The sequence below is a fragment of the Tympanuchus pallidicinctus genome, unplaced genomic scaffold (genome assembly GCF_026119805.1).
Source record: "Tympanuchus pallidicinctus isolate F22 unplaced genomic scaffold, pur_lepc_1.0 scaffold17, whole genome shotgun sequence".
Taxonomy (NCBI): Eukaryota; Metazoa; Chordata; class Aves; order Galliformes; family Phasianidae; genus Tympanuchus; species Tympanuchus pallidicinctus.
Window position 1 is genome coordinate 17,588,497 of NW_026294690.1, and position 27,153 is coordinate 17,615,649.

Below are 27,153 nucleotides of genomic sequence, written 5' to 3' on the forward strand. Positions count from 1 at the left end.
AGCCAAGCTGCTGAGCCTATACTTGGGCTCAGTTTGAAGCTGTACAACTGTGGGGGGTTCATTAAATCGCCTCCTGTAGGCTATTAAGTTGAGCTATTAAACATAGAATCTTCAGTGTAATACAGGGCAGTGCACTGCTGTGAGGTATGATCTGCTGTTGGCTTATTGCAGTATTGTAAGGGGCCTCATCTCTACATAACCTTGTCTGTCCAATGCTGCTAACTGCTCTCCAGCTTCTGGAGCTGCACTGGTCCTTCTACTGAGCGTGTAGTGCTTGGAGCAGGCAGCATGCGTTTACAATGCTTGAGATACCAATTTGTCTACTTAGGGATGTGGAGCAATCCGTAAATAGATAAATAATGCTTGTGTGCCCATGTCAGTGGCACTTAGAGATGCGCATGTCAGCGCTGATGAAGTGGTGATGTCCAGTGGTTTGATGAGATTAGAGCTCGCCTCTCCAGTGGAGCAAGGGGCCTTCATTTAACATAGCATCATCCATTTCTGTTAGGACCAGATATTTTTTTTCTTGCTTGAAGCAGGACAGATCTGAGATTTCATCAAAATAAAAGCGCATGTGGCCCTGACAAATTTAATCCATTTCTATGTGCAGCACTTCCACTCGACAGCCTCTCTGGAGGAGCAGAGCAGAGGCTGCATGAGCTGCAGTGACATTTTGTGCCTGTGGAGGGGGGAAGGAAAGGGTTCCTTTCTTTTTTGAGGGGTATTGTAATGAAATGGACTCTCGTTGCATTTGATCACAGAAGCACCTCTTTATGTGATGCTCAGGAACTTCATTTTCTTCTCGTGGGCAGCCACAGTTTGCAGTTGCTTTGGCAGTTACGTTCCATTTAATCTGTCAATTTTTCTCACATGGTGTAGCTGCTGGGAAGGAAATTGGAGCTGTTATACTGTGTGCTTTGATGCAGTTTGTAAAATGCAAGGTGGGAGACAGGAAACCAAACACAGCACGCCAGTGATTTTCTTTAAAATTGCCCGTGTTCCAGCACTGCTCTCCATCCCAGTGAGCTGTCATCGCGCCTCAACGGGAGGCATCGCGTTGTGTAAATGTTGCATTTTCATTTGGTCTGACGTTTTGGTGCTGCCTATTAAATACACTCCGCAGTGCTTGAAGCTTTCACCCCGTTTCTCGTTTCCAGTAGCTCCGCTCACCTGGTCTGATTTGTCTGTGATAATGGAATCTGAGCTCTGTCGGAATGCTGAATGTGTGGCTTCCACTGCAACTGCCCTCATTCATCTTGGAACGTTCAGATCTACCCCTACAATATTTATGAGCAACGGCAAATGTTTCATGGCACGTTGTAAGGAACTGTGAGATTTCACTTAGTAGTTTTGCTATCTTTCCTCAAAGAAGGGTACCTTAAGACTGCCCCCACACCTTTTCTTCTATAATACCTTGATGCTCTCTCAGCCATTTTGATATTTTGCCGGGATCAAAGAGGAAGCTGTAATACTCAGCAGTGGTAGCTGACCAGTTTGTGGTCTGGCGAGGCAAACAGAATGATGCAGAGATCAAGGCAACAGGTACCGGCCCACCAGCAGCACCAGCTCACCTGTGTGTTCAGTGTGCATTTCACAGCTGGTGCCAAAGTCAGCACCTATGCTGCAGTTTCCCTGAAGTTAATGGAGTTACACCAGCACTGAGTTGGGCTTCTGGCCCTTCTCTGTGGCCTCTTGTTTGTCTTTGCTCTGAAACTTTCCTGCAGTGCTATTCAGGTGACCGTGTGTGGTGGTAAATTGGCGTGCATCTAGGGATTCTAGCTCTTGCTGTTGACCTTTGGTGCATTTCTATCAATATTAAGTATAATGGTACATTAATTTTATGCAAATTCTGTTTTTAATTTACGGTATTATCTGCTCATATACCGTACTCCTTCAGTAGCACTTACTGACATAAATTACACTGAAGCAATTATCAGTATGAATTCAGCTCGGTGCATACCCACTGTGTTTTCAAATTATTAATGCTACTGCTCAGAAAAAATGCACAAATCTACAGTTAATTGGGCCTTTCTGTGGGATGTTCTGAGCATGTTTTTTGAAAAGAGACACTAAACATTCCTATTGAACAGATAACATTATCTACCCACTTGTACAGCATGAATTCAGTTTTTTTCCCCCCGTTAAGCTATTGTACACACACAAAGGAATGTCAAAATAACTTTCAAGGATTTGCAAAGACAAAAAAGAAATCAGAAGTTGTGTCTGTAGGACTCTATTTTCGTTACTTGTGCAAAATGATATCATCCTTAATTACTTGTTTTCCGTATACCTCTCACTTCAGACCTTTTTCCAGTGCAGGCTCTGGTTATCTTCTGCAGATTCCTGTAAGAGTCACTCAAGTGCCCTAATGTCCAGTCCTGCATCAGGCCTTAAAACTCTTGTATTTCTTGATATTGATGTTGTCGCATGTCGGCACGTTTTATTTGCACCTGTCTTTCTGTGGGCACAGGTGAAAGTTTTAAGAAGTCCTAAAAATGGCTTGGGATTTATGAGACCTTCTCATGAAAGTGTAGCACTGGTGCTTGGTTGTCTTGACATAATGCGGTGTTGGCAGTAATAGATTCAGGCAAGCACTGCAGTACCAGCTGTGGCTGTTGAAGTGAAGTTAAAGGTCCCAGAATGGAAATTTCCCAGTCCCTGTGTGATGTGTAATCCTCCTAGTTCCCATGTGTATCGAATAGCTGTTGTGTATTGATTCATCCTGGCTGCTGTGGGCTTGTCTCAGTAAGAATTCATTGTAAATGATGAGTTCCTCCCAGCAGTTCATGCTGTTATGGACTCCTCCTGCACAGAGCAATGTCCATGTCCTTGGATCAAAGGAGCTCCTCACGCCTTGTAACGTCTAATGGAATATTACTTTCTTGATGTAGTATTTAATAGCCACTGGGCTTTCCCTGTGTTGCAGTAGGAAGTAATAAAGATAAGCCTTTTGGAGAAGTGCCTTCTGGTGCTTCCAATAGGAGTTCTTACCAAATTCTGTGTAGCTGGGAGTGCCGGGTTAGATGTAGTGCTGTGATTCCAAAGTCAGGTAGAAAGATGCACGTATATATTCTCAAGTCGGGTCTAGTTAGGTTTAAGCTGCTCTAGATAAAGGACTCTTCTCAACACATTTTCTGTGGGAGAAAATCCAGATGCGAGTGGTGCCAGGAACTCTATTTAAGGCTCCACTGATTTTTGCAAAAGCCCTTTTGAAGTTGGTGTTGCTCGCTCTCTCTTGCCATTGTCTGGGGATAATGTGTTCTGCCTAATCTTGCGCTAATGCTTGGAGTCCTTCAGCAGTGAGTTGTCTTATATTCTGTTACAAGAATTTTAGGTTATTACGTTTTGCAAATAATAACTTGAATTTCTAGAACATAAGCTGAACAAGCGCAAGTGGAAAAGTTAATTAACTTCAATAATTTTTGTGTATTTCTTTTTCATAAAAACAAATCTGCTCTTACAGTCTGCCATACAGCTTTCAGGTTCTGGTAGCTCTGACGTTTGTGGCGGTGTTGGATGAGAATTTGTCTGCTTAAAGTCATCCTAAAGATGACTGTATGCATGCTGGGCAATCCATTCTGTCTTGGATTCCCTCATGATTTTGAAGGCACCTCTACGAAAGCAAAGCACAGGGCTGCAATGGTAAAAATGAAATAAGCATCTATTTTAAATGCCTTTGATCTTGTGGAGAATATAAATGTACTACTGATGCGATGTTGTGTAAATGATAAGGCTCCAGTAAATCCTATCTATTGAGCTATGGAAAAAAATACACTGTTTCAAGGAGGTTCTTCCTTGCTGTGTATCTCTTAGCTACCACATTGCCTGCTAGGTTCTCTTCTTGATTCACTGAAGGCACCAACAAATAGGTACAAAAGCAGCTGTGAACTTCTGTGCTTGTGTAAATCAGGTTGGTTCTGTGATGGTTATGATCAGATCTCCCTGCTGCAGAGAGCTCATTTGATGTGTGCTCAGACAGCCCTGTTGAAATGCTACACTCCCAAGATGTTCTCTAAAACAAACGGCAACAAAAACACACAGAAAACCCCACCAAATGAAAATTTGATCCTAGATTAATATATTAGCAGAAATGAATTTGGCACAGAAGGAGTTGTTACACATCCCCGGGCCTGCTCGCTCTCATACAGCTGTGACATGGCTTCCCAGATGGCACAATTATCTTCCTAAAATACTGTGGAAAACTTTCATTTGTCATCAGGATTAGTGCAGTGAACTTTCAGTAAACAGAGGCAGAGACCTGCCTGTCAGTGTTCTTTGTGGCAGTAATTAGCAGTAATTCACTTGGAATCAGAGAAATGTTTTACAGGAACAGAGAAGCCAACTTCTTCCATTTCCACTAGCTAAATTGCTGTACTGTGTGGGTACGTCTCAGGTCTTTGAAATATCTCTCTCAAGCACTTTTTCTGAGGAATGTTTTCATTTCTAATTCAGCTAAGAAATTCTCATGTGATGGAAAAGTAGAGAACACTCTCTGTCAATGAGAACTGGACTGATGTATGGGAATTTGACTGTAGGGCACTGGATGGAAGGAGACTTGTGCTACTATTGATTCCCCTCTAACTATGGAAGAAAGCCACAGCGGACAGTGAATCTCCTTCTGTCCAAGCAGCATCAGCATCATTTTGTGTGCTGTGCCTGGATTTTGGGAGATGTTTACAGCTGTTCATGCCTAAGGTACAAATGATGTCCTAGTTCTAAAACGTAAGCTCTGTTTACATTTCTTGACAAAATAACCATGAAAAAGTAGTGCTGGAGGTAAAACTGGAGCGATCTTCTCCTAATGCTAATGGATTAGGAGAAGAAAAACATTCAGTGAGTTTTTGTTAGAATCGTTTACCAAATCTTTGTGGATTTTTTTTTTTTGTTTGGTTGGTTTTGGACTAAATCTCCGCTAGGCTGAATTTGAGTAAAAAGAAATCCATAATAATGGAGAATGAATGGTCTTGTTCTGTAACCTGGCTTGTGAACAGTTTGGGCTTTTCCTGCGTTTGCGCAGTAAATGAAGCTAGGTCTTTGTAATACAGGGGTGTGGGGTACCTGCAGAATTGAAGCGTTCCCATTTTATGACATATCTGTGTTGCATGAAGTGACCCTGCAATCAGCAGTATTGTGACACAGGTTTGGGGCAAAGATGGGGTGTGGAGCGACAGATTCTTATTGGAGGCATTTTGCAGTGCTGGGGAAGGAAATCCGATTTGCTCTTCTTTCTTCCCTGTCTTCAGGGAAGAGCTGTTTCTCTGGAGTTGCCAGGGGGATGTCCTTTTGTTCGGTGGGATAACTATTGGGAAAGAAAATACAAGTAAAAAAGCAAGCATTTAGATCTAAAAATAATCATATCAATGCAGCAGACTGGAGCTCTACAAAGGGAATAACACCCTGAAGGAGAGAAAGAGAGAGGGTGTTTATCTGCAGGTACATTCATGCCTTCGTATGCACAGAGGTAAGGGCCCAAGTGCTCGCAGCAGAAGATGGTGATGCAGAAACCTCTTGTCCAGATGCACATCTTGGCATCTTGCTGAGTGAGAAAGAGCTGGTAGAACAAAATAGCACTGTGTGGGAGCTGTGCTATGCTTAATCCTGATGCAATTCTGAGAAGAAGCTGAAGGCAGAGCATTAGGCTGTCCTGTTGGTGTCTGTGTGCGGAAGGGTCTGTCCGGCCCAGTGCCCACAGCTGTACTGGGAGTCTGGTACAGCACTTTCTATTTCAAAAGGGAAATTTAGTCAAAGCGGAATTGATTTTCTTTTTGCATGAACGTGTATACTGTGTAATTATTGGGGGAAAAAAATCTTTGTGTATCACTGCTGATCTTGCTCCACTAGGTCCCTATTTCTGGTACTGGGGAGATCAGAAACAGACATATGGAGACATCACAGAAATATCCTCCGTGCTGTTTTTAAATTTCTTTTATTTATTACTCTTAAAGCAAAGCAGCAGTAGTATAGCTTAAGTCATCAGAGGGAATGGCAGTTCTGGATCTGCTGACCTTCAGTCATTTGCATGTTTCCTGGAGGGGAGGATGTCCCCAAACAGACTGGCTTTATTTTGGGAGCTGGGAATGTGTTGGCAGGAGATGGGTTTCCTCTTGGAGCTGAGGCAGTGTTGGCAGGGGAAGAAAACCACTCCACGAACATTCCTATTTATATCCTTATTACAAGAGAGTTAAGAGATTCCCAGTGTGGGTTTTTTTTTTTTTTTTTTTTTTTTTTTTTTTTAAACTTCCAAAGGCAAGTAAGGTGATGAAACTTGTGAGAACTTTTTTCCTTCTCTTCAAGATCAATCTGTCTGCCCTCTGTTTGAGTGTTTTTGGTGGACGTGAACAGCTTCACATTCCCTGGAGGTGGTTGCATCTCAGTTGAGGAACCTCCAGTGTGGTTAAATGCTATGCAAGCTCCTTTCTTGGTGGCTTAAGTAGCATTAGCTCAGGATAACCAAGGGCCCAGCCTGACATCTGCCTAGTTACCTTGAGCCAGCTGCCAGCTCCGTGCTCAGGAACAATAAATTCACGTTTTCATCCCAGTAATGAGTTTTCTCCAGTGCTGTGAGAACACTCGAGTTTCTCGTTATCAGAAGATAATCATATTCAGGCAGTGGCACTCACCGTGCCTGGTAAATATCCCAGGGATGTGATTATCTCCGGATATCTCTCCAGCCTGTTAAGCTTTGCTGTTTACTTACAGTAGAGAAAGCATTTGTAGTCTCTGGGGTTGATTTCATTCATTGTGGTAATGATAGGGGTAAAGTGACCGCTTGCTTGCTGGTGTCAGGCAGGCAGATTAAAGCCCCAAATGTAATAAATTGGTTATAGAAGAAAAGTGAACATGTTTAAATGACGCTTCCTTCCTCTTGTAGTTCTTGTGGTTGTGCAGCTGGTCTCAAGGAAAAGTTGATTGGAGTTCTGGAAAATAACCCACTTCTTTTTAAATATCCAGATGAATTTCATTCTAATTGAAAATGTAGGTTGGTTCTTTTGAGACCTGCATGACACCACTGAACTTCTAAAGTGGGATGAAAATACTGTATTTTAGCACAGGTAAAAGTACCCAGGTTAACAAAGTGTGTGGGCATCGAGTGAGGCAAGGACTTGTAGGAGCTGCAGGGAAAATGGCTTGTGTTTTCAGAGTTTATAAAATGTAATGGAGAAGGAGATCTTGAATTTAGATGCACTGTTCTGCACTTCTGAGGTAGTAATTGTCAGTTCTGGCATTGCTGAGGATCTGGTAAATGCTACTGAGCACTCGGGTAACAACCTGCATTTCCAGGTGTCTTGTATGGGGAGAATGTGTTATTCTTAAGGAACCTTGTGGCTGGCTACAGTCATTTGTGTGTGTGTGTGTGTGTGTGTGGAATAATATTTATAAAATAATTATAAAAATGAGTCAGGTATGAATGCTGCTACTATATAACTTTAAAAGAAAGCTTTGCAAGCAGACTTGGGATTTGCTGAGAAGCACTTCTATATGAGTTACGATTGCTGGTGCCCCCTTTTAATAAAGTTGAGGTCAAGTTCTGTGTTTGTATGAACTGAATTTGCAGGGAACAAATGTCCTTTTATTGCATATTATTATCCTGTTACTTGTCTTTCCTTGTACGAAGTTAAATTGAATTAAATATTCCATATCTTGCTTAACTCTGGAGGATAATGTGGTTGAAACCAGGAGGAGCTGGTACTAAAGCAGAAACAAAAATACTTAGGGTAATAACTATGTGTTAGCAGAGGTACAGCAGGAACTGCAGCCCTGAATGTCTTGTCTGAAAGCAAATCAAACATGCATTTCAGAAGGAAAAGTCTGTGCAGACTGTACGTAGTTGTACCTTGTGCCTGTTGTGTTGTGTGGAGCCTTTGGAACTTAATCGTTAACAAAAAAAGCTGCCCTGCCTGAGTGCCTTATTTCTGTAAGGCTGGTTCTCACGAAGGGAACATGCAGCTCAATGCTGCCTGAGCCCGTCTGCTGCTTGCACTGCACTCCTTGCTCTTAGCCCAGCAGAAGCTTTATCTGACAGGGACCAGCAAGATGGAGTGTGAGAAGTTCTCTCACATAATTTCTAAGCAGTTTATGAAATCTGTATTCATGGAGACTTCAGAGATTTATTTATTTGGAACAACTCTGCGTTCAAATCACCGCATCTACTGGCTGGCAGTGATCAGATCTTGTATTAATATTGCAGGTGTGAAGGATGTTGTGGGTATTTGCTTGTGTGGTACTTAAAATACAAGTGAGGCGTGAACATGTAAATGCAGTGGTTAGCAGTGTAAAAAGTGGGCAGCACTCTGAGAATGGGAAGGAAGGCCCAAACAATTTTGGTGATATAAGAGATAAGGAAAATTATTCCTGAGAACAAAGCTTTGAGATTTATAATTCATATACAAATGATATGTGATACAGAGATGTGTAGATGATAACACTGATGCAATAAAATATGCGTACTTCTGAATAGCAGTAAATATGACAGTGCTGCAGAATGATGTATGGCAAACTGATGTCCTTGCATGTTTTATTGGAATTACCTGTTAGTGATCTTGTTCAGCAGAGGAAAAAATTGTCAAGCATACACAGCATTAATAGACTGTTGAGAGGGAAGCAAGGCATGTTAGAAGGGAAACTTGAACTTCCAGGAGAGGAAGAAGCAGAAAGATCCCTGTAGGAGTAGCACGCATGCACTGTGTGTATCTGTTCTGTGCACTGCACCTATCTGTAATGCATAGAGGCAGTGAGGCAAAAATTCGACTTGGAGCATATCTGCTTAAAGTATTTGAACAATACAAAACTCTGAAACAAAATTCCAATCATTTGAAGGTGCTTATCATTCAGGGTACTCCTTTGAAGTAGAAAAGCGCAGTGGTGATTTCATTTTATTTGCCACTTTTGCAGTAGTTTTCTTATTCTTCAAGCTTTCTGTGTATTATTTCAAAATTCCCTTGAATTATCATCTTTTTAATGCTTTCTTTTAACGTGAGGTTCCATCCATGAATGATGTCAAGGTAGCCACCACTTTTGTCATATTATCCAGCAAACAGAACTTGACTCTTCCACATCACTTCTTTTTTTGGTTGACAGACCTTTTTGTAAACGCAGTGTATTATCTGCTGAATCATAGCTCTTTGATACACATCTGTCCCTAGAGCCTTAGCTGAAGGTTGGCCCACAAGTTGAAAATGCTGTAGGTGTGCTGTCTTCTGTTTAAGATGGAGCAACATCTGTGGCTTCCTGTGGGTTCTTCCTGTGGGGTTGGGAGCGATGCTGTGTCCCAGACTGTTTTATTGCCTGGCATGGAGCTAGTGGTGAGAGCAGCTGGAAGGCAGGCTCCCAGGACGTGGCGAAAACGTGCCAGTGTAATGGTGCTGTGCTCTACAAGAAATCCGTGTTTGGAGGTGTATAACATAACTGGACAAAATGAAATGACGCAGCACGAAGGGAAGTGGATTTTAGGTTGAAGACCCTGTGAGATTGTGCCAAGTAAGACACCTTAATGACAAAAGGAGGGATATCCACCCAATTGGGAACTGAAAGAACAGAGTAATGAGATTTTGTCATCGATAAAGAAAGAACTTGCTTTAATTAACTGGGATGAGCAGGAAGGTGAGCTTTGAGAGATAATAACGCTTTTCCTCCTGCTTCCTGAGGGCCAGTTTGAAACGATTGCTTCTTCTGATAAAAGAGACAACTTGGAAAGTGAAATTAGATTCTACACGTATATGAAACGGGGTGAAAGAGTGCTATTAAATCTACGTAGGCACTTGGTTTAAGTCTCTTGATCAGAAGAGACGTCTTGTCTTTGTCAGCAAGCAGCTCTTCTTGAGGAGGATGCCATGGATCAGAAGTTAGCTGGTGCAGACAAGGCAGATGAAGATGCAGTACTGTCAGATGAGACCTTGTGCTTTTAAGCTTCAATTCTACTATTGATTACAGCATCTCTGTAATAAATCAGGTATGAGCTTGCATTTAATTTTCAAAGACTTCAAGTTCCTTTTGTACTACACCTCGTGAGTGACATAAATCTTTTAATGAATTTTAAAATATATTGTTTCTCACTTGTTCGTAATTGTCCAAGGAATTCGGTTGTGTTTAAAATATCATGTGTTGGATGAATGAAAGTTTCTCAGTTGTCAACATATTGTGATTTATTTTTTTTTTTTTTTCCCCAATTCCCTTTTGTCTTTTCTCAAAATGTAGAAAAACCAATTCAAAGTTACATTAAGTACTTATTTGTCATAATGGATGCCTTATCCTAGAATTGTTTTATAGACTGCAGTGATTTACAGAACAGTCAGCCTGGATTTTTGAGCTGTCTATCAAGAGTTGTTGTCTACTTGCATTTGATAGAAGAAACAGTGCTTTATTTTCTTCCTACCCCAACCTGTACTTTGACCATCTCTCTGTGCACTTTGATTCACCCTGTGTTAGTAATACAGATCTCATTCTTTTGGATAGCAAGTGATCAAAAGTAACCTTTCTTCCCATCCTCTTCCCTCTGGCTACGTTAAAATCTGGGGGGAAATGAAAAGTTATTTCACAGTGAATTCTTCTGGAATATGCACACATCCCACTGATCCCACAGAACAGTCTAGCCTCATATTTCAATCCAGGATATTCAGTTGTAATGTGTAGAGGGAGCAGAGTCTATTTCCAGGAGTTGGAAATGTGCTTACAGCTGCAGGGTGCGCAGGCGCCATGGCCAGGAGCTCCCTGGTGGGGTGGTGGGAGCTGTGTGGGAAGGACTGAGCTTAAACTGGACCAATGTACGTGTATTTCCTTCTCTAGTATTTGCTCTTCCTGAGGATTTGTTATTTCATTATTGCTTTTCTTCACGGCATTCCTAGTCTCTGCTACCAGTGGGTATCATGAGGGGCTTCAGTAGCTCATGGTACAGTGGGGCTGGAGCAGTAGATTCCCATTTACTGTACAGCTGTCTAGCTCAGGCAAAGCCAAATGCCCATCCTATCTAATTAAATTCTGTCTTTACCCCTGCAGTGAGTGCTTCAACTTTATTTTGTATGTCACTGTAAAAGCATCGTATTAAAGTCTGATGATGTGATAGCAGAGTCTTTTTTTAAATGAATCCCACTTAACAGGGTGAATCAGTTTGGGCTAGGCATGATTAAGTTTGTGATCAAGAGCTTGACTGAGAATTTTATACTCGATGTTGATGAAGAATATTGGATGATAATTAATGCATAACTCCTGTCTCTTACGTGTCTGGAGAACCAAAATTGCTGAGAGCAGTTCTAGAGAGCAGCAGCATTGGCAGCTAATTTGGAGCATTTAACTGTAGCAACTTCTTGCAATTTATAAATAGCTTGTGGACAACAGGGAGAAAAGTGTCTTCTGCTTGAAGTCCATCTCTGTGTTAATTATCACAGGGACCTGAAATGAGGTAAAAGAAGCTCAAACATTCCGATGCTGCAGTTTTTCTGAAATAAATTCCAAGGCTGCCTGTTTCCCAGATCTCTGGAACCGGAGGAGCAGAACTGGGAACGCAATGGAGCTGTTGCTATTTCCAGTTTGCCCTTTGTAGTTACTGAAGTGTAAATAAAACTGTCCAGCTCAGATTCTTCAGCTCATTTCAGAGAGAGGGCCTTGCTTAGCATCCATGCGTGTGGGTGAAAATAGTTCCTCGACTTCAGAGGGTTTGGGCAAGTTTTTGTCACTTACTCCTGGATGTGTCCCTCTGCTATTGACATAGGGTGTTAGTTCTGTGCTGGAAGTCAAAGGATACCAAAATGAAACCTGTGGTAATACCAAACAAAGAGACTTTCAGTTCCCATTTTCCCTAAGCAGTACGAATTTTAGAGTAAGTTGTCTGAAAACACAGACCTCCATTGTATGGGAAGTTCTGGTGCTGCAAAATGTTCTTCTGTTAAATGAAACCAAACCTGAAATTACTTCTAGCCAATATTATCTATGCTACTACAGAACACTTGGATTTTTTCATTTAGATGATAAAGTTTTATGTTTTAAATTGTGCTGCACAGAAGACGACTCAAAACAGAATTTTATGCAAATGGAATGTTGACATAATTGAAACAGCCACAAACATTAATTTTACTCGGTTTTAATTCCATAGAAATCACACTTCTGAAAAATTTGCAGTTGGAAACAATGGGGATCTCTCAAAATAAAACCGAGCAGCTTTCACACACCACTGAGTAACTCCATTTGGATCCAACATCAGAATCCATATCTGATTCTGTTTCTTTCTTTGTTCGGAAGCTTGTGGAGCCATTGGTTTTTAAGGAGACGGGAATCACTCAGCAGAAGTCTCCTGGGTTGCTTTGTGCCTGAAGAGCAAGTCTGCAGTTTACTATACTGAGTTGGAGGAAATGATCATAAATATTGCAAGAGGTACCAAAATGATGCAGTGGGATCATGCACCATGGTCCCCCCATGTGCAGTCAGTTGCCCAAGGAGCTGTGACAAGCTGCTGGGGGAAGTAAATGGGGCTCAAACATAACTTGCATGCCAGGGAACCTGCTTTAGCAGAAGGGTTGGATTCGATGATCTCTGGAGGTCCCTTCCAACCCCTACAATTCTGTGATTCTGTGACTCAAAACTCTTTTCACCTGGAGTTAAGTGTTCACAGGAATAGCACCCTTCTACTGTTTGCTTGTTAGCTGTTACAAGAGCTTGTTGGCTGATGTGGCGTTTTGAATATATAAACGATTCCTGAGACAACCCCAAAGGTAGATTTGAGATTACTCTGACCTTTGGTCCTTCATAGCATGGGTATCCTTACCAAGGCTCACGTTTTTCTGAGCCAAGGTAAAAAATGAAAGTAGTGTTGGGCTCTGCTGGTGAGATTATTAAATCCTTTAATATTGTAGTTGAAACTTGTCTGGTATTTTGAATCCTTGTTTCTTGCTTCAATTTTTTTTTTTTTTTTTTTCCCTTCATGGCAGAGACTTTATCAACTACAATTCTGAATATGTAAAGAATGAGTGAAGTATCTCTGTATTACAAGGGCGGTGTTGAAGGTGATGCCACCTATGATCTTTGTGCATACAGAGGCTCTTGAAGACAACAAGGACTGAAAAAACAATGTGCAATTTGATCAGCTGAAGCTCACATCTCTGAGTTCAGTATATTCATGAGTATTTGGAAACGTGAAATCAAGTTGGAAGAATCTGTGCTTCGTACAGACTAACCAACAGATGTGTATTTTCCCCTCCCCTTATTTCCCTTTCTCCCTTTAGGCTTATGAATTAGTTTTCCCCTTCAGCAGATTTGTTTTTTCTTTTTCTCCTACTTAGATAGTGTAAAAAGTAATTAAGATAATCTTATCAGAGGAACATGAAACAAATTTAACTGATTAAATTTCAGACCAATTAGTCATACACAAGCCTTTGTGTAGACCTTCTGTGGATTCTGCACTGCTTGTACTTTCCATTCCCCACTTTACAACTGCGTGAAGTTAGGAAATTGCATTCCATGGAGATGGTAATTAACTTCGGTAATTAAAATACCACCTTTGTAGCAGATAACCAGTCAGCTTCAGGTCAATGACAATTTTTGATGACGCATCTAATCTTATGGAAGATTGAAATATAAGAAATTGCGTACGTAATTATTGGGGGTGGGGGAAGATGCTGATTCTCATCTTGATAAAATTACCATAAAAGTTCACTCAGATGGTGGAACAAGCTGAATTTCTGCCTAAGACTTAATATTTATCAAATTGTAAATGGATTAGGTGGTCTTTTCATTGCTTTATTACCTGCTCTTGCTTCTAAAATTTCATTTTGGGGGTGGGAAATGGCTTTTGGACAGTATATACATGCCCTGTGCTTCCGATGTGCTGTTACTGTGAGAAGGCTCTTCACATCAGTTTAGTTACTTGGAGTTAGAATAATTATTTGTATAACATATATATGATTTTTATATAATGATTATTATATGGTCTGCAGTTAATTTTTGTGTTGCAGAGGCAGTACAGCAGTATCCATACGCTTCACGAAGGTAGGCCTAGATATTCTTGAGTCATTAAAGAGAGCAGGAGGACAAAGCATCTACCAAATATCATTTCTCCTCTAGAGGTTATGTAGTTCTAAAAGTAGGGTAAGGGTTTCCATTGTCAGAAGGGATGCCTTTGGGTCATAAATGGAGTTGGCACTTTGCCTTTTGGGAGTAGAACATGGCTTAGGAAACGACGACAAGAACAAACAAAAAAATCACAGAAAAACAACAACAAAAACTCAAATGAATTGCATTACCTTTTCATAGGTCTAATTTGAGGAATGCTGTTTTAGTGGAGTTTATGTTGCAAATCCAGAATGTGGAATGCTACCTGGTGCTGTCTTCCATATGTAGATCAATCCAAATTTCATGGAGTGGAAAAAGTGTCTGCCACTGACCTGGAACAGTGCATGGAAACACAGTGGGGGGGAAAAAAAATCCAAGTGAGGTGACATGGTAGAAGATGAAACATCTTTCAACAGTAGGATGTAAAAGCAGTTTTAGGCTGCAAGCAGAGTGGTATGAGGAGTTGGGGACGATGAGCAAAAGGAAGGGTCTGCTGAACACTAACATCAGGATACAGCTATTGTTCTTTGGAAGTAAAACTTTTTTTTTTTTTTTTTTAAAAAGAGGCAATTAAATATTTTTCACAGATGTCATTATTTTCCACAGATGTCATTGCACAGTCTCTAACTTTAGAGTCTCCTTTGAAATAAAGGGAAGATTAGTAATGAGATGAAAGTTGACTTTAACTAAAAAGAAATTAGGCCTTAAAAGGGGATCAGTAATTACAGCTATCTTCAAATGAGATGGAAACAAGCCTTGAGGAAGTAGAAGATTATCAGTGTTTGTAGTAACTGAGCCCAAGGTAAGCGTATGCTGTATGAAAAGTCATGAAAGCCAAGGATCAGAAGAGCAGGTGGTAGGACGCAGCTACTCAATAATCCTCTTAACCTCATCAACGCTCAGCTGAGCAAAGTGGGGGGCTGTTGTGGGGAGTTTTGCATCACTGGTGGCAGAGAGGCAAAGGGAGATCAAAGCCACCCAAGCAGTGCTGCAGGTAGTTCACCATGCCCACTGCTAACAGCTTTGTTGCAGAGATTTCCTATGCGGTTCTCTGAAATCTCTTGATCAGTGCAGAATAATAAGCTAGTGGATGATTAAATATTTTAAGGAGCAAAATATTTAGACCGTGGTTCAAAGCGTTTTTTAATCTGGATGAAATCACTGGAGGCTTGGCATTCATGGTGTGCTGTGTCATCTGCAGAGCAGCTGAGCTGGATTCTGTCACTGCTCCACACATCTGTCACACACCCAGAAGAAAGATGGCTTGGATGGAAGCTGTTTCTGGTCTCCTGTGAAGCATTATTATCCCTAGGGTCAGGCAAGGACACACAGTGCTGCCCCGGCTGGGCCACTGCAGGCTTCCCGTGAAGGCAGATCTGCTGCTGTGCGTGGCAGGTTCAGCCCAGCCTCGTTTTAAAGCTAGTTTCAGAAGATGTAGGAAATTGGTAGGAAGTAGGAAACTGGCACATCCCAGTTTCTTTGCTCTGAGCCTGGAGTATTTCTCATCTTACTCAACGAACCCATTCAGCTAAGAAAGCTTTTCAGACATTATTTGGAGGCATCTCAGTGACACGTATTCATATCTGCTTTTTATATCCATCAAAAGCTCATGGTCTGCTTAAGTGGGATGTTTGAATCCTAGAAACCCTGACTTTTTTTCTTAGCCCTGGGCCGCTGCAGTGAGGAGCCCTCTTGGGAGGTGGTGGTAGCACACCAGCATTTTTGGGGAACGAGCACCCATTGAAGTGTTGCCTGGACTGGAAGCTGTATGTCAAAGGAAGCAATTCCACTTATGTTCAGAGCTGAGTTTTCTGCCCTTTCAGTGATGTTTTAGTGGAATGGAACAGTTGGCTGTCTCAGGAGTGAGTGCAACGCCAAGCTGACAGAGACTCCTTTTGAGGAAAAGTACCCAAAGAGAAAAGTATTTTCATGCAACTTCTCTCTTGTCCCAGGTTTCTGCTTTACACAGAAGTTATCTGTTATAAATAATAGAAGAAGAAATCGCAATTAGTGAAATAACGAATACAGGACTTGACCGTTGCTTATTACCCAGATAAGGCTCAGTGTGAACGACAAAGCTCAAGACAAATAGAGACATTAGGCTGAATACAACTAATTGTAACAAAATCAAGAGATTTTAGAAAGTTATTAAGCCTTTTGGAAAGTAGATGTTCAGGATTGTCAACGTGAATATTAATGTTGCCTGTAAAAGAGGCTTTTGTTCATGGAAGTTCAAGATCATACAATCAGCAGAACTTCAAAGTTAATCTTGACTCTGTGATAAAGGACCAAGAGAGTATAAAAGGGAAGATGTACCTGAAGGGAAAAGCCAACAGGGAGATGTTATTGTCGTAGAAAAACACTTGAATATCTGCAGTCCCTTCTGAAATTGGCTGTCATTTTTTTTTTAATGTCACAGTGATGGAAGAGCATTAAGTAAGGAAAAAAAAAATAATCCAAAAACATTAAGAAGATGTTTATAAAGCAATTAGAGAATTCCATCACACCAGTCAAAGCTCAGGGAAGCAAATGGGAGTTTCCCCATTAACTTCAGGGGACTCGATTCATTTCCCCTTTGTCCAATTTATTTCCAGAAACAAGGTAATAATGTAGTGAGCTGCTACCTAAACAAATATTATTACCATATTAAGGCAGGTTTTCATTTTGCAGTCTAGATGCTTGATGTGGTGGGTTAAGGTGTGCATTGCACAGCTTGCTCAGCATGTAATGTAACACAGCTGAAGTTGAGATCCAGAAGATGCTCTTCTTATTGGACTTCCACTTATTTTTGTTTGAGACTCCAAGCTCAGTAACATCAAAACATATTAATTATTTCCAGCTTTGTGTGATCAATCTCTTGCAGTGTGTCCTGACACGTAGGAGAGCAAGCTTGAGCGGCAGCGTGAAGTCTGCTGCTGCACACAGAAGCAATCTGTTCTGTACCATTTAATTAGATAATAACTGGTAATTTATAGTGACGCTCTATTGTCTTAATAGGAATACTAATGACATGCAGTCCCTTCTGTCTGAGTATAGGAAGGTCACTGGTAATCGTTTTACTGTGTGTCGAGCACCTGTGATGTACTGTTGGTGGGATGAAGGATGCTAATAAACCTAGTGTAGACTTCTTGTTGGCCTAGGCTGAAGTTGGGAAGAAGGCAGGTTTTGCCTTACACATGTTGCCTGTTGAGCTCTCTAGGAAACATGATGTCAGTAGCTTCTTTGTAGATGTGAAATGCTTTGGGTAGTCTTGGCACACCAGCAGCTTAGCTGTGGGCAGTGAATAACTGGCCTTGAATCTGGCCTTAAATTTGGTGGAGTTTTTTTTTGTTTGTTTGTTTGTTTGTTTGCCTTTCCTTGTTTGCACCAGCTGGAAATCCAGGCTGAGTTCTGGTGCAACTGAAATGAAACATAGTGATATGAAGCCTTACAGACCATAATGATTTTGTGTTTGAGTGTCAGTGACAGATTGTTTGCATTTGGCAACCCAATCGTTTATCAAGTCTAACGGTGTTCTGCCTCCCTAATTGTTTGAGCTTAGGGCTTTTCCAAAAGTGGTGAGGTGTATTTGAGGTCTTTAGGAGCAAATAGGGAAGCTTAAGTAGCCTGAGAAACACCTATTTAACCCTATTATCACCCTGTACAGGTGATAACATTTCGTGGTGCTCTACAAGCAGGGTATTTTTCTTGTATTTGTGGATTGTAAAAATGTTCTAGTAGGTATAGTGCAGTAAACAAGAAATACCTCTAATTCCATGGAGTTGTAGTCATGTCTCTTTGAGCAAAAGCGACTGTAATGTTGCAGATAACTTTGAGAATTTTGGCCTCTTACATCTTCATCTGAAACACGCATGGATCCAAGGGGTGACTTGGCAGCATTCTGGACATGCTGTAAGATCATGTAAGTGCTTGTTGGACTGGAACTGTGGGAGCTGGAGAGAAGGATGGGAACGAACTGGAGAACTTCCAGCCTCAATTTGGCAGCAGATCCTGGTGATTGCCCTGAGAGCAACTTTGGGGGGAAGGGGGGTTGTTGAAAGAAAAGTGTAATTATTTGTGACTGCAGGAAGGTGCAGTGTGAGACACTGATCACTGGGCCATCATCTGGGCAAAGGGAGCGAAGAGCTCTCTTCATTCTCCCTGGGCAATTCTATGCCTGGAATGTGCTCCATAAGTAATAGGTACAGGAATTACTATCTGTTGGAGCAGTAGTAATCCAGCAGGTTGTGGTTAATGAACTACATCGCTCTGTGCTTCTCGTGCAACTGATAGCTTGTGGATTCATCCTGTGGTGCAAAGCCCACGTGTATTATTTTGGAGTTAGTTGCATGGCCCTTAGAGAGGCAGTGTTCAGCCAACCTTCACTCTGTTTGGGAAAGTCTCTTGAGCAAACACGTAATTGAGATGTATGTATCTATAATGTATGGGATAAAGGAGACTTGCACATCATTGTGTTACCTAAGTTGCAAGAGAAGCAAAAAGACTTTTTTTCCTCAGTGCAGTTCTGTTTTCCAGCAAATGAAGTTGACAGCTGCCCTAGCCAAGGTGTAGCTGAGACCCCCAGCCCCCTAGCTGGAACCAAGCCTGGTAGAACTGAGGACATCTCTGTGACGTGCCTTCTGTGTGACTTTGTTCAGGGCCCCTAAATCTAATGTCAGAATGAAGCTGCTGTTGTTAAAGGTCTCCTTAACAAATGTCTTGTTTAATAGGTCTGTCATGTAAGTTTGCCTCAGCCCAGGTTTGGTGAGGCTGTGTGAATTTGGACAAAGTCTCTTCTGACAAAATTCTTTGGATTAAAAGCAGACCCTTGCACGTTGCTGAAGAGCAGTGACTGCCCACAGGGCCATGGTCACACTGGGGATCAGCAGAGCCTGGGTGGTTTTGGGACACTGCAAGCTCAGCACAGATTTCATGCAGCTGTCCTTAGGGTAAATAGTCCAGCTGCTTTCCTATACTTTTTGCCCTTGGACTTGTTTAAAAGCCTCATGGAGAAAATAAATGAAACAATAGTGTGTGATGAGTACTTCATTTAACTGTATTTAGTAATAATAGTAATTAAAGAAGTCCGATAGCAATAATAATAGCCTAGGTCTTAACATTTCTCTTTGCTTCAGTTAAGTAAGATGTGTGGGAGAGACCTGTTCAGAATACAGAGCTCAGCCTGTATCTCTTATGTGGAGCAGGGTAGGTCTCAGAAGCTGCTGAGTAACTTCATCACCTCAGTGCTGATGGAGCAGAGGGCTGTCTTCACATCACAGGGCTGTCTTGCATATCTGCACAGGGAATGTGTGCCTGTTCTACAGTGTGTTGCTGAAATCCTCTTACAGCCCTAAATACCATGGGTCAGGAGTACCGCAGATTCAGTGACCTTAAGGTATTTTTCAATATAGTCAGTTTTAATGACATCTGAAAGCTAACTGGTCTGAGAATCGGTATTATAGGGTGACTTATGGCAAAGCAGAGATGGGCTTAACTCCTGCTGCTTGTCTTCACGTTCAACCTGAGAGGAAGGGAACCTGCCTGCCAAAATGATTTGCTTCTGGCTTTTTGTGTATTTATTTAATCTAGGGAAAGCGTTTTCTTAATTGAGTGTTCCTCCCTGCTGAAATTAGTATTTTTAATGTAACGAAGGAACAGCAGTCTAGAGAAATAACCTTAATGTATGAGTAATTGTGTGTTTGCAGACTCCCTGCCACCATTCCTTATTGGAGCTTGAATCATAACTGATGCTGGAGCATGACCAGGCCACTCACCTTGGACAACACCCAATTGTGTGGAAGTTCTCATACTGTGTCTTTAACCATATTGTTATTATCATGTTATGAACTCATTGCAATGAAGGAGTAGCAGAAATGAGAAACTGAAGCTGTGGTTGCTGGGCGGGTGCTGTTTGATGATGGAACCCAGGGCTGTGCTAAGCACTGCTGTAGGTTGCACACTGGAGCCATGCTATATCTCCCTTTCCTGTGGCCATGCCAAATGGGATTTTCTTGTTTTGTTAAACCTGCAGTTTGCCTTTCCCACTGAAAGGACTTAGGTGTAAAATGTAGAAAGATTGGTTTTCACTCATACTTTTAGTCAAGAGTATTTTTGTGGTTGAAAGATGACAGGGACAGGTTTGGAGGTTTTCAGGTTCTCAAAGAACCTGTAAACATCTGTGAAAATGCTGTGTATGTAGACATTACAAAATTGCCCCCTCCCACCCGTTCTTTTTCTCATTATCAAAGGCTGTAAAAACCTGATGGAAAAGGTAGATGACAAGAAGTAACCTTTTCTCAACATCACTGTATTTAGCAGTAACAGCCAAATGCACTAGAGCTATAGAAACACCTAGGAACTGCAATCTCTGTCCTGGGAAGCTTACAAGTAAAAGATTTTCAAAGGTATGTAAAGCAGATTGATTTTTTTTCCTGCTGAAAATCACTGAGCACCTGAATGTGCTGAGCGTTGTTGAGGATCCCACTCGAAGCCCCACAAAGCAATACAAATCTGCAGTGAAAGATTCAACTGTGCCTTTCAAACCAACTGTTGTCTTTGTAAGCCTCCCATCTTTCTTCTTAAAGATTATATGTGATACTGAAAATATTTTAGTGGGTGGGTCACAGACCAGAGGACTCATAAAAAAGAAAAGGCGAAAGAGGCTGCAGGCGGCTGGTTTCCGTCTCTTCCCAGCTGGATTAAGAAAGATGTTTTTCTCCCCACTGCTCTTCTATCTCCCTCCTTTCCATTTTCTGCATTACGTTTCCTCCTCCAGACTGTGGCAGTGGAGCTGAATGCTGATTAGACCATCGTCTGCCTGTCCCCAGACAGAACTTTTTAAGGTCATTCCTTCTGGTTCTCCATTGCTCGACCTGCTCATTTCTCTTCACCAGCTATGGTAGGGTATCCAATTATACACAGTTATTTTTATGATACTTGCTTGTCCTTCCCAATCTTAATCTGCGTTATTGCCAGGAATGTTCCCAGTCTCTGTAGTCTAGTTAGAGCTAAAGTTCATAAGCAAAGTGCTTTAAATTGACAGTTTGAAATGAGCAATCAGCTCGCACTGAGAACAGGCTCTAGTGGAGGTAGGTTAGGGTGAGCTGTGCAGACTGACGCAGCGATGCCTTGCTGCAGGGAGCTGTGTTAATGCTGCTGGATCTTTGGGATGTGAATTACTTCCTAAAGAAAGCTTGCACATAAATGCACAAGCAGGCAGGTTGGGGAAGGATGTCTGAGTTTTATGATGCTATGCAGAAACTCTGGGTACAGGCGGTGCTTCCAGGATGTGGCCCAACTTTTCCTGAATCTTGGTAAATACATCCATTCCTGTTCTTCATTTCAGACAAAGTTCTGTTTTTATTGCTGTATTTGTTATTAGACAGATTCTATTTCTCATGTTATCTCTTCACTTGCTGAGTGAGGCGGTTACTTATTTTGTTGGCTGCTCAGAAGAGAGAAAAAGGATGATGAATCTGAGTGCTGAAACATGAATTGTTATTCTCTGATGCCAGGTCCACATACTGTGAAACATCACTGTAATCCAATGAAGTATTTCCCTTGTATCAACCTCATCCTAGCAAACAGAAGCTCAGCATCAATAAAAGCAAATAGCTCTTTTGAGGTAGAATCTTCAAGTTACGTGTGTGGACATGTGGGGCTTCCAAGGAGGTGTTTCCCAAGCCAGCACACAGAGACTGAGAAATCAACTGCATGGTCTGTCTGAATAGGAAGAGATGCTGTAGTCAGTTTGAACATCGTAAGTGCTAGGAATCCTAAAATCCATGGTCTGTGGCAAACAATGCGAACTGTGCCTCTTCTGGTGTAGCAATGGAACAGCATCTTCAATCTATTCTCCATTTGCCCATCTCGTAAGTTACTACCAGCTGCTGCTGTACTGCATTCTGCAGCTGTACAGATGTGTGCAGCATCCAAATCTCCCTCAGGCCCTCGCAGTCAAAAGAAATGGAGCTCATCCTAAGGCTGGCCTGATGGGCACCAGCACAACTGCAAGAGCTGCCCAAGCTCTGCTGTAAAGCTCTCAGAGTTCTGTCTGAACAAACAGGAATGTGAATGAATCATACTGTCAAGTATTTACATTTCTCAAATGCCTGAGAAGCTTTTTAAAGGTCAATCTAATTAAGACTAAGTTTGTTTGTACCCAATATAAAGTAGCTTCTATTATTGGAAATTTCAATGCAATGTATGGCATTTTACTTACAGTTTAAATTTTAGTTTTGTATGTTTAATTTGGGAAGAGCAGAAACGATCTTTTGGTTCTGTAATGTCTTACTTAAAATGGCACTTTAATCAATAATGAAAATTTTTGCTACAATTAAATAAGATCCATTCTTTCTAATGCAGAATAATTAAAGTCGTTTTTTTTTTTTTTTTTTTTTCAGAAGGAATCTTTTATGTTGGAAACAAAATTTCCTGGACTAATAACAGTTGCATTATTTAGTGCATCTGCTTTGATTGCCATCTCACAGGAACAAAAGCCTTTTTTTCTATAATTTAAAGATGCGTTTAAATTCGCTTTGAAAGACTGAATTTCATGATGCACCTTCAAAGACTGTAAAAATGAAGATCTGTTTGTGCATCTCCATAAGGAGTATCAGTCTTTTATTTCCTTTGGTGCTGCTGCCTTGTCTCCTGAGGAGCTGTCACAGCCTCAGCAGCATGGAGGGCAGCTTGGTGCTGCACACAGCAGACTCCAATAACATGACTGCTCTCCCTAGTTGGCTCTGCCCTCTTCCCACTGGTGTGAGCAGTGTGAAGCCCTCCAGGAGCTCTGTGCACACCATGGAGAGCATTTGTTCTTCCTCAGTGCAGATCTAAGGCAGCATTGTCCTGCCTTGCAAAACTTGCAAAGCCTCGGGTGAAGCCTTCAGCTGCCTTGAGAGAGGGGGAACCTTAGTCTTGAATTTTCCATCCTGAAGAGGGACTGAAGTAAGGGATAAAGGAGTGTGACTATTATCTTCCCAGTGGCTGCTTCCTTTCTGTTTTGTTACTTGAAAGCTTATGATCAGCTGCAAAGCATTGCTGACAGAGAGTGGACCAGGAGTGAAGGTCTGTGGCTGTTCCAACTGGAGAGATTTCTGAATGAAAATGAAAACTTAAATTGACAACTTTTTCTTTTCCTCTTCTTAAAAATTATTTTTACTCTTTAATGCTGTTTTCCGAATGTGAAACCATAGAAACTTTCTGTTGTTCTGTGGATTCTGTAAAACCGTAGTATGAAATGACACCACGAAGGGGAAGAAAAATCTTGTAACTGAGTTTCTTGAAAATATTCATAATTTGGGTTTGCTATGGGTGTTCATCAAGGTTTAGTTCTGCCTGGCCATAGATACACTGACTGGGAAGGAGCAATTTGTCAGATGTTGCCAGAATTTTCCTCAGCAGTTCAGTGTCAGGCTTTCATGGGAGCCTGTTGGTTGGTAGGCTGTGTAACACTGATCCCAAAGCATCTGAATAACTGTATGTTAATAAGCTCCCATTCTGTATCTCTTAGAGAACATCTCTAAATATAATGAATATGAGCTACAGTAAGAGTGCTACTAAAGAAACCGACCACGTGTCATTAGCTGAGATGAAAACGTGAGAAAAGCAGTCTTGGATTGTGGAATAAAGCAGAAATTTCTGCCTATCTTCTCCCATTCCTCAGCAGGGCAGAATCCCTGCTTCTGTCCTTAGAGGCATCTGACAGCGAAAGGTTTGACAGACCCTTGGACTTGTTGGAAGTTGGTTGAGTCAAACTGGTGTTGAGAGATGTTGTTTTTCTAGGAGAGCTAATTTTGTCAATCATAAGAAGAAGTGAGGGTGTTCTTGCTATATAAGCCTGTCAGAATGAGGTTTTTATTAGCATTATAAAAATAATTACTGTATCAGGCATAATGATCACTAGTGCTGATAGAAATGCATATAGCAATGTAAATAATGAAAGTACTTCAGGGTTGGTATTTTTTTTTTATTGACTTAAGGCTTCTCCCTGGTGCAGTAAGGCTGTGTTTGGCACTGATGACAGACCTGCTGCTTTCTCAGGCTCAGCCATTGCACTACCCAGCTGCTGAATCACTGCCGTGCTGCTGCCTGCCTGTATCACCAGGTTGAGATGCAGGGAGGAGCATTGCTGAGTACCTAAAATAGAAGTACCAGCACCGGAACACTTGAATTCCAGCTACTTGATCCGGTAGTGAGATATGAAGCAGATAAAGGCTTTGCCCTATAGTCCTGCCATCTGATAGGCACTAAGTGGATGGGGTTACCTGCTATCTGAGCATCAGGGACAGAAGTACACACTTGTGCCTTTATGCAGGCTGTGTTAATGGGATGCTCAGCAGCGCTGGCCTGTCTCAGCCACGTTCTGTCTCTGCTTTGACTGTATTGAGGATTGCATGTGAATTGCATTAAACTAAAAATGTCTTTTAATGGGAGAAGATAGTTTTGGTTTTTTTTATTTTATTTTTTGAGTTTTTTTTTTTTTAAATGTATTTTAAGGTACTGTTCACTAACTAGTGAGTAGCGTATCAGCAGCTGCTGACAGAATCCCTTCTTTAACTCATCCACAGCCTTCTAGATTTGGGGAACATCTGAGGAATATGGTCATGATGGACTGCAGTAAGGGAGGAATTACTTTCTTGTAGGAAGGGTCCCGTCTTCCCAAACACTGCAGTGAGAAAGATGAGGAGAATTGCTTTTGAGCTGTTCTGGTCATAATGGCCATAGATTAAATTATAATAAGGTCAATCTCCAAAACGTTTCACTTAAAAATCCACTTTTCTATTTGGACATAAATTTTAGCTCTGTGGCATGGCATTTATGCAGAAAATGAGACAAGGTAAGACATGGAGTGCTGTGTAGTAAGGAAACATTGTAGATTATAAATAGATTAAAGATTCATCTAACAGAGGGAATTTTCAGGACCCATTTCAGATGAGCTGTGGCTGTTTGCCTGCCTGCCCAGTGCTCTCCTCGCAGGACCAGCAGCCAGACCAACCTGTCTGTGCTTCAGGAGTTAATCCTGGAGATGCTCCTGCTGTATTGGATTTTAGGCTTGCATCAAAGAGAAGATTGAATGGAAGCTAGCAGCAGTTTGAAACAGCTGTTTTCCATTTAGAATCGCAAGTGAGGTGTGCCGCTATATAGCTTTGACAAACATGTCTCTCACACATCCTCAGTCAAGGAGCAGGTAGAGTTTATTCAAGCTTTGAGATTTTCTTCCTCTGTTCTACTCTCGAATTTAACTTGCGTGTTGGTGGGAAGTTATGAATGAGCACTTCTGCGCTCTGAGCATCTGCTGGCATTTCCAACACAGCTAACACTTCAGGCTCATTTAAGATGCATTTAGTTTCAGATGAGCATGCCTTCCCGCAGCCCTGTGTGTTTATGGGTCCTGGAGGGGCTCAGTCCTGCAGCTTTGTGGTGAAAACCAACGTTGCCAGTGTTGGGAGTAAGGAACTAGAACCTCACGTGCAGGTGGTGCTGAGATTTGGCAGGATCTCAGAGGTGGAAATGAATTATTTCTGTTGTGCACCTATGTGAGGCTGCAGGGTGTGTGGAGGTCTCTGGAAGTGGATTTGAGAACACAAGCTGCGTTTTAAAATGTGAATCAGTGACTTTCTTTTGCGTTCTCCACTTTGAATTTGTTTTCACTTTCTAACTTAAATGAATATCTTTGCTGTTATTTGCTGCACTGATGTGTTTAGCCAATAGGAAAGATAGGAGGCACTGCTCCAAAAGTAATGCCCCCTATGTTACGACGTTGACCCATGACATCAGGAGCAGATGATGGCAGGATGGTGGTAGAGATTGACCCTTCTCACCAATATTCCATTACTTTTTTGCTGTGCAACAAATGGCAACAGAGTTGCAGTCTAACAGAATAGCCTCTGATGTGGAAGTGTGTATAAAGCAGAGGTGTGGGACTGAATTCCTACATGCAGAAAAAAATGGTACCCATTATCATTCGTGGGCTCTTGCTGGACATTCATGGGGATGGAACAGTGAATGTGAGCACAACGGAAGTTGGACTGTATGCCAACATTTTATGGACTGTATGCCAACATTTTATATCTGTTGTAGTTTCCATAGAAATAAATATGAGGCTTTACTTTTGGAGCGACCTATTCTCTTGTGTACTGTTTTCACTAATGTAAGCCTGAATAATTCTTATTCAAAGAAGAAGAAATGTCGTAACATTTTCCAAGACAGACGCTCTAGTTCCAGAAGTGCCTAACAGCATCTTGTGCTGCACTTGCAGCAGAGTGATGGATGGCAATAGCTTCAAGCTGGTGAGCTGATTTAGGTAACAAGCTTACATACACTGTATGTGTATATTTAGGGTGTTCTCTTTCATGCTGGGAATCTAACTCATTTCTAGTGCTGACTTTAGGATTTAGGAGCGGATGTATATTGATAGCTTATTGGAAGGTGCTGGCGCTGCTGGCTGGGCTTCTTGAGAGCTTCTTGGAGTTGCTGGAGCCCAGAGTGGCTTTGTAAAGTATGGGCATAGCTACTGCAGTGTTTATGGTGTACATCCAGCGTTTGTGGCAGGGCTGGAAATCTCAGGCTGTAGAAGTCTTAACTGCTGGCAGAGTGTTTTTGTGTGAGCAGCGGGTTGAGGAATTCTGCACAGTACGAGTTGCGGGTTGTTTGTGCAAGATGAACACACTGAATGCTTATCAGGGATTCGTAAAGCACACCTATTATCTGCATCTTTCATCGCCTTAAGTGGAGCTAAGTACAATTGCAAAGCTTCTAATGACTGGTGTGTGTGGAGTGAGGAGCTAGGCTGCCCTCTGCACAAAGCCGGGTACCGCCTGCTTGGAGGAAGGAATGTTATTAAATCTGCAGCAAAAAAACAAACAGAATTGTCAGTGAAAATAAGCCGTGTTTGATAAACTTCCACATTTAAGTTCACCTTGAATTAGATGCTTTGACGAGAAGGTTGCTGCTGCTTATAAGAGTCTTGCTGTGATGTTTCTGCTTTGCAAAAAGATGTGGTACTTCTCTTGAGGTATCTCCTGCTATTTTTCCTCTGTTTGTCACAATGGCTCGACGATTGTATTGCACTTTCAGCCTTTCCTGAATACAAAAACGAGGTTTCAGATTCCTTAGGAACCGATGTAAAGTGAA

General features: G+C 41.6%; 1 protein-coding gene across 6 annotated transcripts in view; it reads left to right on the plus strand.

Annotated features, from left to right (window-relative positions):
* Positions 1-27,153, plus strand: part of LOC128078431 (contactin-4) — a 253,469-nt gene that overhangs the window by 54,264 nt on the left and 172,052 nt on the right. Inside the window, exon 1 of one of the 6 annotated variants that reach the window (XM_052678618.1) lies at positions 20,897-20,914. The exons of the other annotated variants lie outside the window; for them this stretch is intronic. The gene's annotated coding sequence lies outside the window, so the exon portion shown is untranslated. Of the gene's footprint in view, positions 1-20,896; positions 20,915-27,153 lie in introns of those variants that run through there. 6 annotated transcript variants of the gene reach the window in all.